We start from the raw sequence: 9,601 nt of genomic DNA on the forward strand, positions 1-9,601 counted from the left end.
TTACCCCGAGGTAGTGTGACCAGACGTCCTCTTTTACCCGGACATGTCCTCTTTTTTAGACTTAAAAAAATGTCCGGGCGGAATTTCACAAACGTCCGGGATGTTGTTTTTCTAGAGCTCACATAGAACTTCGAGAAGCGTTTCGTTCACAAACTAGTCCCGCCCTCCCCTACTCCGATTGGTTCGCTTGAGTGAGAAGGCGTGGTGAAGGAGTCTTCTGATTGGACGGTCTGACTGTAGAGCTACCGTTATTGGTCGATAACCTTGTTTGTAAACATTTAATTGGTCAGTCTGCACGTCAGTAGTTCTTGTTTACCTCAGGCAAAGCTCCTGTACCCACCCTCATCTCGAGCAGCTGTGCCGAAACGGAAATGTACGTTCTCGGATTAATTAAAAAAGGAATTCCCATGTTTTGTGGAGCAAATAGAGGTGTAAAGGACCTAAACACACAGCGAATACACAGTTCCTGTTAGAGCTGGGGTTTTGTGATGGGGGTTTAGCCGTGCTGGTGGAAAAGCAAGTAGAGCCGACTCGAGCCGATCTCATGCAGTGGAAAAGCACCACTTCTGAACATCCAGGTCACTAGGTGTCAACATACTGTCCATTACATAATACAGAATCCTTGAATAGTCCTCCATCTCACACACACACACACACACACAAACATTCTAGGGGCACTGAGCACCCCAGGGAGCAGTTGGGGGTTAAGTTCCTTGGTCAATCTCACTTCAGCTCAATTCCTGCTGGTCCAAAGAATTAAACCAGTGATGTTTTGGTCATAAGCCCACTTTTTTATACGTTACGTCACAATACAAAACAACATGAGCATGAATAAATAAACACTACAAGACTTTTCTGTTCTTGGGAAATATTAATATGTTGTTAAAATAGCACATGAAGAAAACCACAGGATTGGTTCCTGGTTCTCACTGCGCCCCAGTCGTCCGATTTGCTCACTTCTATCAGCGGCATCTGATTTAGAAACGGACCAAGAGTTTAATCACGGTAGAGACGTCTTCACGACAAACTTTGAGGACTGATGTAATGATAACAGTGCAGGATTGAGAGGACAATTGAGGCTATAAAAATGTACATCTAACTGGCAGGGGCGTGACACACCTTCTGTAAGAGGAGGTGGACTTGACACAACCCCGAGAGAACTGGTGTGTTGCAGAAAGTGCTACTTCCTTTTTGCAACTTCTCCTATTTCTAAATGCGGTCATACGCTTGTCAGAGACAGAGTGAGAGCCTCTTGATCTAGAGCAGAGGGTTAATGTCACTGATAGTATCTTTATTTTTTAAAAAATAAAACAGTTGAATAAATACTGTTTAAACACTTTCATTACTGAAAATAGGTTTTGGGAAATTTTGGGATTCTTCTCTGAAAGGCCTCACTTCCCGTATCTGTGGCCGGCCGAGGATAAAGAGGATGTACAGGAACCGATTCTGTTTTTTGTCAACGGTCACCCATCTGATGAAACCGTGCCTCGCATTTATTTACCCAGTGTGACATTAAATCATCAATATTCATGCTGTAAATATGGTACATAGTTCATAACTCCTTTCACAAACAACTGACATCACCAGAGATCTCATGCCATGTGTCTAAGTCATACAGAAGGAATACTCATCTGGATTGTGCCTCGTAACCTCAGGTTGTCTCAGCACAGAGGAAATCTTTCAACCTGGATCGTGTTTTTATGCTCAGTTATGTGCAAAAGTCATTAGTTTAATTTACAGTCTGAAGTAGATGCTATTCATTTAATCATTATTTGTAACCCTTATCCAGTTCTGGGTGCAGAGCCTACCTGGAGCGTGGGAGGGAACCGGAGCACCCCGAGGAAACCCACGCAGACACAGACAATCACCCGGAGGAAACCCACGCAGACACAGAGAGAACACACCACACTCCTCACAGACAGTCACCCGGAGGAAACCCACGCAGACACAGAGAGAACACACCACACTCCTCACAGACAGTCACCTGGAGGAAACCCACGCAGACACAGAGAGAACACACCACACTCCTCACAGACAATCACCCGGAGGAAACCCATGCAGACACAGGGAGAACACACCACACTCCTCACAGACAGTCACCCGGAGGAAACCCACGCAGACACAGAGAGAACACACCACACTCCTCACAGACAGTCACCCGGAGGAAACCCACGCAGACACAGAGAGAACACACCACACTCCTCACAGACAGTCACCCGGAGGAAACCCACGCAGACACAGAGAGAACACACCACACTCCTCACAGACAGTCACCCGGAGCGGGACTCGAACCCACAACCTCCAGATCCCTGGAACTGTGTGACGTGCGACACTACCTGCTGCACCACCGTGCCACCAGATGCTATTCAAGCTGCATTAATTCCTCATCTGCAACTGTTTCATTCCCATCAGGGCTACACTGGGTTCTGAGCCTGCACACACTCACATAGTCACTCACACACTCACATAGTCACTCACACACTCACCTAGTCACTTACACACTCACATCCGTGGACAATTTCACACAGACAGTCCACCTACCAGTGTGTGTTTAGCCTGAAACACACACAGGGAGAACACTAAACTCCTCAGAAGCCTAAGAGGAGGATCAAACCCAGGGATCTGTGTGGCAGCTGCGCTACCTGCATGCAGAACACAGAACACAAAACATGCACAAGTCTCAACAACCAAACAGTGTGAGTGGTTCCTTCAGTGGACACTGATCCAAAGGGAGATAGGGGCAGTTTATCAGATTGAAGAGTCTGCCAGGCCTTATCTCAATCATTTTTTAACTTCAGCTTTTCCACTTAATTTCATTAAACTTAGATTATCTTCTGTCTGTGAATGAATAACTGAGAGGAAGTTCAGTAAAATGAAGTGTAATCCCTGATGTAACCAAAAGGCATTTATCAAAAGCATCTCGATAAAAATGAATAGAATAAAAAGTGAATATAAGAGAGTGTCGCCTCTGAATGCCTGTATCATGCTTCACGTAACTGGGTTATGCTCGCACGAGGAGCTTGAACAAAGCCTTTAAATAAACATATCTGACTGCTGCTGTGTGCTGTACAGTGTCTATACATTCTATTTCTGCGTGCAGTAAGAGGGCAGAGTTAAAAACACCACAGCAGAATGAAGAAGCTGTAAGCACAGGGCTTGTGTATTAATAGAAATAGCATGTTTCAGTAGAACGGCATGAAAAAAACACATGCACCAGTTTGTTGTGCTAATAACTGTTTCACATTCACACAGTTTCAGAAAGTGTCTCCACCCGAATAATTCAGGGGCTACTTCAGTTTTATTATCACCAGAGCAAAGTGCTCCGCTAAGCAGTTAACCCCTTACATCTTCAGGACTACAGAGGTATTACAATCTTCTATACCTTAGGAATAACACAGCTGCTTGGAATTGTAGTCCATTGTAGGAATCACTGTAATTATTATTATTACAATAGAGTTTTATTTAAAAACATGTTTCAAGATACAAAGGGAAAAGCACAAATGTCAAAATATCACATTTAGACCTTATCACATTACAAACAATATGAGATGACATAGAGATTATTAAACAGCACAGGATACAAAGTAAAGTATTATTCACTCATTCGTTGTCTGTAAGCACTTATCCAGGTTGTGGTCCTGATCCTACCCGTCACCCGTCGGAGGAAACCCACGCAGACACAGAGAGAACACACCACACTCCTCACAGACAGTCACCCGGAGGAAACCCACGCAGACACAGAGAGAACACACCACACTCCTCACAGACAGTCACCCGGAGGAAACCCACGCAGACACAGGGAGAACACACCACACTCCTCACAGACAGTCACCCGGAGGAAACCCACGCAGACACAGAGAGAACACACCACACTCCTCACAGACATTCACCCGGAGGAAACCCACGCAGACACAGGGAGAACACACCACAGTCCTCAAAAACAGTCACCCGGAGGAAACCCACGCAGACACAGAGAGAACACACCACACTCCTCACAGACAGTCACCCGGAGAGGGACTTGAACCCACAACCTCCAGATCCCTGGAGACGTGTGACAGAGACACTACCTGCTGCGCCACGGTGCCACCCCTAAAAGTATTAAGATAACTCTAATAATCACAGAGCTCAGCATCGGAGAAAGCTGGAAGAGGTAGGTTTTCAACTGTTTTTTTTTTTAAAGAGGAAAGAGATTGTGCCTGCAACTCTGGCCAAATACCTCTGTCCAAAACTGTAACCTAGAGCAGAGGACAGACAGCAGATGTGTTTTGTATCAGACTCAATGGTGTGTGAAAGTGTATGTTTATGCACTGAGTAATAAGAAAGATATCAGGGCTCTTCCATTCTTCCCATCCAGTCTGGGTAGAATCTGGCCAGTGTCCAGCATAACATCACCATCCACAGGAACCACAAATATAACAGCCACCAAACTGGGATGGACACCGACTCCCTACGACTGACAATGAAGAACCCTGCTTTTAAAAATAGTTCATTCATTCATTATCTGACACTGCTTCATGCTGCTCAGTGTCACGGTTGGTCGGGAGGCCACCTGGAATCATCTGCTACAAGGCAGAACAAACCCAGGACAGAGCATCAGTACCCATAAGTAAACCCATGTAAACACAGTGAGAACACCCCACACTCCTCACAGATAGTGAACTTTAGATAGGGACTGAATCCAGGACCCTGAGACCCTGCATCTCTGTGGCAGCATCAATAACTGCACCATCGTGCCCCTTTGAAGGTAATACCCCTGAGATTTTAAATGGTTAAAGAGTAAAACAAAAAAACAGTGGATCCCTGAACAAGCATCTGCTGTAAAGGACTAAGATTTGCTCTGATTTACGAGTCTGGCTGTTTTTCTGAGACCAGCCTGAGCTCTGTCCACTTTTTGCGGCTCTCAGTTCTAGAAAAACAAGGTTAACACCCAGCAACAGAAAAGAAGTGAGAGCAGGAGGGGGAAAAAAAAAAGGGGCCTCGCTTTGCCATAGAAATGGACACTTACCCAAAGGCGCCACCCACAGGTGTTTTGAAGTAATGCAGGATTTCTTCCTGTGGCCAGTCTGTGAAAATCAAGTGCTTAGCCTTGTTAGCGTGTATGTGTTGTGACTTAGCCTTGTTAGCGTGTGTATTTGTTGGTGTTGGCGTGTAATACTATTTATAGGTTAGAAAATGTATGTTGGATAAAACAAGCAGGGAGCACCATGGCAGAGCATTTCCTCTGTGAAACTGCTGCATGCCAAAACACGGATTCAGACAAATAGGGTTTCTGACATCACAAACCTAAGGAACTAATTTCATTACATTAAAATTTCACAGATGTACCTTCATCACTTTTTTCTAAATTTAACTTTTAAAATTAATATGTAAGCTAATGAGGCGGCACGGTGACGCAGCAGGTGGTGTGGCAGTCACACAGCTCCAGGGACCTGTGAGGAGTTTGGTGTGTTCTCTCTGTGTTCACGTGGGTTTGCTCCGGGTGCTCCGGTTTCCTCCCACAGTCCAGTGTGTGAGTGAATGTGTGAGTGTGTGAGTGAATGTGTGAGTGTTTGTTGCCCTGTGAAGGACTGGCGCCCCCTCCAGGGCGTATTCCCGACTTGCGCCCAGTGATTCCAGGTAGGCTCTGGACCCACCGCCGCCCTGAACTGGATAAGGGTTACAGATAATGAATGAATGAATGTAATGTAATATTTACTCTTGTATAATTTAGAAAATTAATAGCTGATCCTATTTTCCAAAGAGATGCCTTGTGATTGGGACATGTCACAGACCAATGGCATATTTAGGTTTGTCATTTCATTTTAGACCTAGAACAGAAGAACAGTGTTGTACAAATGTCTGTGCTTCAGATTTAGTAGATTTGGGTCATTACAGAAGTCCATTCATTCATTCAATCATTCAGGGCGGCAGTGGGTCCGGGGTCTACCCGGAATCATTGGGTGCAAGGCAGGAACACATCCTGGAGGGGGCGCCAGGGCTGTTATAGAAGTTACATTACACAAAGCAGGAGCAATCAGGAATGTACACATTGGGAACCACTCAGAATCCCAGGTTTTTAGACGTTGACTGCCCTTTGCAGAATTCTGATCAATAAAACAATCAATGAAATGCTCATTAAAATGGAATTTTTAGAATGTGTTTTAAAGATATTGAAGTATGGTTTTCTTCTATGAAATATATTATTGAACTGATATGTTGATATGTGCTCTCTCTCTAATCCATGAAGACATCTTTGTTTATACGTATAATGACTATATATCAGTCTTCTCTTACAGATTACGTGGGATGGAAGTCAGCCGTCCTTCTGTTTTCTCGCGGATGAAGGTTGTCTGTGTATCTCAGCTCTCAGGGCTGTGTCCTCTCTACTAAGCTTGGTCTGAGTGACTTTCATTACCCTTTTGTTACGCCTCGGTTTCTGTGAATGAGCTCTCGGTGTGTGAGGTGTCGCTGTGTTATCAAGATCATCAACACCTTCAATCAACACAACACTACAGGTGCTTATCTGCACAGCGTAACCTGAGAGGATAACCTTCAGGACAAGCGAGAGAGAGAGAGAGAGAGAGAGAGAGAGAGAGAGAGAGAGAGAGAGAGAGAGTGCAGCATTGAGTATCCTTGAGTTAAAGGTTGGCCCACATCATATCCAGTAGGAGAAAATCAAACACCACACACTGTTTATGTTCGTACCTCCGCTGGGAACACTCTGGGTCAGAAGAAGAAACCCACACTGAGAACAGTGTATAGCCACAACGACAAAAGCAAACCAAGAACCTCAGTGGACTGACCGCCCCAGAGCCCAGACCTCACCATCACTGAACACGCTTGGGATTGTGACACAATGCTCACAAAACCAATTCTGTTTATTCTCAAATCACAAATCATTAGCCATGAGAGATGGGGGTTGGTTTCCTACCCTCTTCCAAAGGTTACATAGTGCGGTTTCTGCAGTGCTGAGAATGGAGTAGCAACAACAGAGGCTCTATTATTCCTTTATTATTACAATTGCCGGTCTGTGAAGAATCACAAAGATTTTGAAGCTGTAATTTTAAGGTGAAAATATTACCTAGTGTTCCTTTAAGAGTGGAACTTACTGGAACTTTAATCCATGGGTTACGCAGTACTGTAAGTACACATCTGAATGCATCACAGCCAGTGCAGCACTTTCCCAGCGTAGACAGGGCCAACTCTGCCTGCAATGCGAGCCTGTGTGTGCATTTGTTCTGCTTTAGTTCCTATGGCGACCCTTAGGCAAACTCTCAGCATGTTCGGGGGCTTTTCTCCCACCTTAACTCAACTCAGAAGCTCCTCTGTTTTTTAAGACTTGCTGGAATCAATGCCAAGCGAGCGATAAACAAGAGGCAATGTGGAGAAGGGCCGCAGCACAACCCTCCAAGACTCAGGGCTCATGCCGCAAACTCCCCTCCAGCGCTGCAGGCCTTGCTGCCCGTGGCTGGCTTTGACAGCATCTAGAACTGTTCCCTCGTAATCTCAAGGCCAAATCCAAAGAGAATCCATTATGGGTAGCAACCTTAGGACGGCGAACTTCTGCTTAAAATGAGAGTCTCTTATTTCCACACTGGAGTCCATTATAATCATCGATTGACCTTGTGTGGTACTTGCTATTGATTTCTCTCTCATTTGCTGGAGTTAATTAACTTGTAGAAAGCCCTCGAGTGGCGTGACACCGCGGACAGCTTTCCGCAACTTCATTAAAGCCTAATCTTTATGAAATGGAAGGTTTGAGCAAGGAAGGAGCCCTGTTTTGGGATTAGCTTCGGCTGAAACGACTGTTGTACGCCCTGCATAACAAACCGGACTCAGGTGCAGGGACGTGTCTTTGACTGAGGGCAGAAGATAGAAACAACATTCAAAGCAGTTCAGTTCCCAACATTTTTCTTATTCTTACAAATATGAAGTGTATCAGGTGTGATGTTTTATACAGCAATCAGCCCTAAACATTCAAATGCCCTCCTTGTTTATAAACTAACTGAACATATTGCTGCACTTTGTAGATCGACAATTACAGACTGTAGTCCGTCTGTTGCTCTGAATACTTATTTAGCCCCTTTCACCCTTTTCTTTAAGGGTAGGGAGATGGTGGTGGGGCGTCAGTGTGTGTTGTGCAGGGAACGACTGGATCAGACACAGCACTGCTGCTGGAGTCCGAGACAGTAGCTGTCGCTGCACAGTGTGTGTCGCTCGTCCTCTAGTCCTTCATCAGTGACACAGGACGCTGTCGGCTGGATGTTTTTGGTCGGTGGACTGTTCTCAGTCCAGACACTGAGGGGTTTAAAAACTCCAGCAGCACTGCTGTGTCTGATCCACTCTACACCAGCACAACACACACTAACACACCACCACCACGTCAGTGTCACTGCAGCGCTGAGAATGCCTGAGCACTGAATAACAGGGTAAAAGTGGACTAACAAAGCATGCAGAGCGACAGATTGACTACAGTCTGTGAATGTAGAAATTCAGATATGATCTATGGTCAGTGGAGTCAAAAATTTTGGACACAGAGTGCAAAAAATAACGGTTCTTTTAATGTTTTGTCTGACAACAAATAGAGACAGTACAATCCTTCAGTTCTTGTGGCTAAAACTACTATATAAACTACTGAAAAATAAATAAATGAACAGGTCTTTTACTCTTTTATTCATGAATCAAACCACTTCCGTCATTCAAACAACAACTTATCTGTTATTTCTTTATAGATCTGTGCTCCATGTGGTGATAATCCCAGCCTTTACCCCACAACGTAATCCATAATAAGGGTATTTTCTTGATGAATCACTATTTTGTAAACGGGAATAAGGCAGTGTGCCTCGTGTCTCTGGTGCTGCACCCATTTATAATCAGATTAATGATGAGATCAGGATTAGAGCAATTTAGATAGGAATGTGGATGCAAACGATAGGATTAAGTGGATTACTGTCATGTTCCATGATTCCATTACAAACCACACTGCCGTCACAGTCCCCACTTCTCACATTTACACACACAATAACAGTACATTGTGACTGTAGACACTCTTTCTGCTCTTGATAATGAGTGAATTCTCTAAAAACGTTGTCCCTGACACACAGCTTGTATAAATCTCCATAGAAAAGGAATGGCCAGCAGAGATTAACTTCAGTAAGATTAACTTCACCCTGCCCAATGCCAAATGTGGGCCAGAGGGGTATAAAGCCCTGTAACACTGAGCTGTGGAGCAGCAGAACTGTTTTCTCAGGAGGGATAAAGTTCCATTTGATATCTTCCGGATTAGTTGGAATAGGTTTGTGATCTGGAGCTAATCGACCCGACCTCATTCACGCTTTTGTGGCTCTATGCAATCAAATCCTCACAGCAATGTTCCAACATCTAGGGTTCAACCCTCTCATGAATATTAATAGCCTATTAATTAGCTTGATTTGAGAAGAGAGGTCGGATAAGCAGGTGTTCACACACTTTTGTCCACAGATTATCTGACGGATATTGTAAAGCACCGTGCTGTGTTTTTGATAAGACGTCCTACCAGTAGATGGCAGCAACTTCACAGCACTATGAAATAATATTGCATTTCGGGATATGGGCATACATTCATTATCCTGAACAACAAAAA

Source organism: Hoplias malabaricus, chromosome 16 (assembly GCF_029633855.1).
Source record: "Hoplias malabaricus isolate fHopMal1 chromosome 16, fHopMal1.hap1, whole genome shotgun sequence".
Lineage (NCBI taxonomy): Eukaryota > Metazoa > Chordata > Actinopteri > Characiformes > Erythrinidae > Hoplias > Hoplias malabaricus.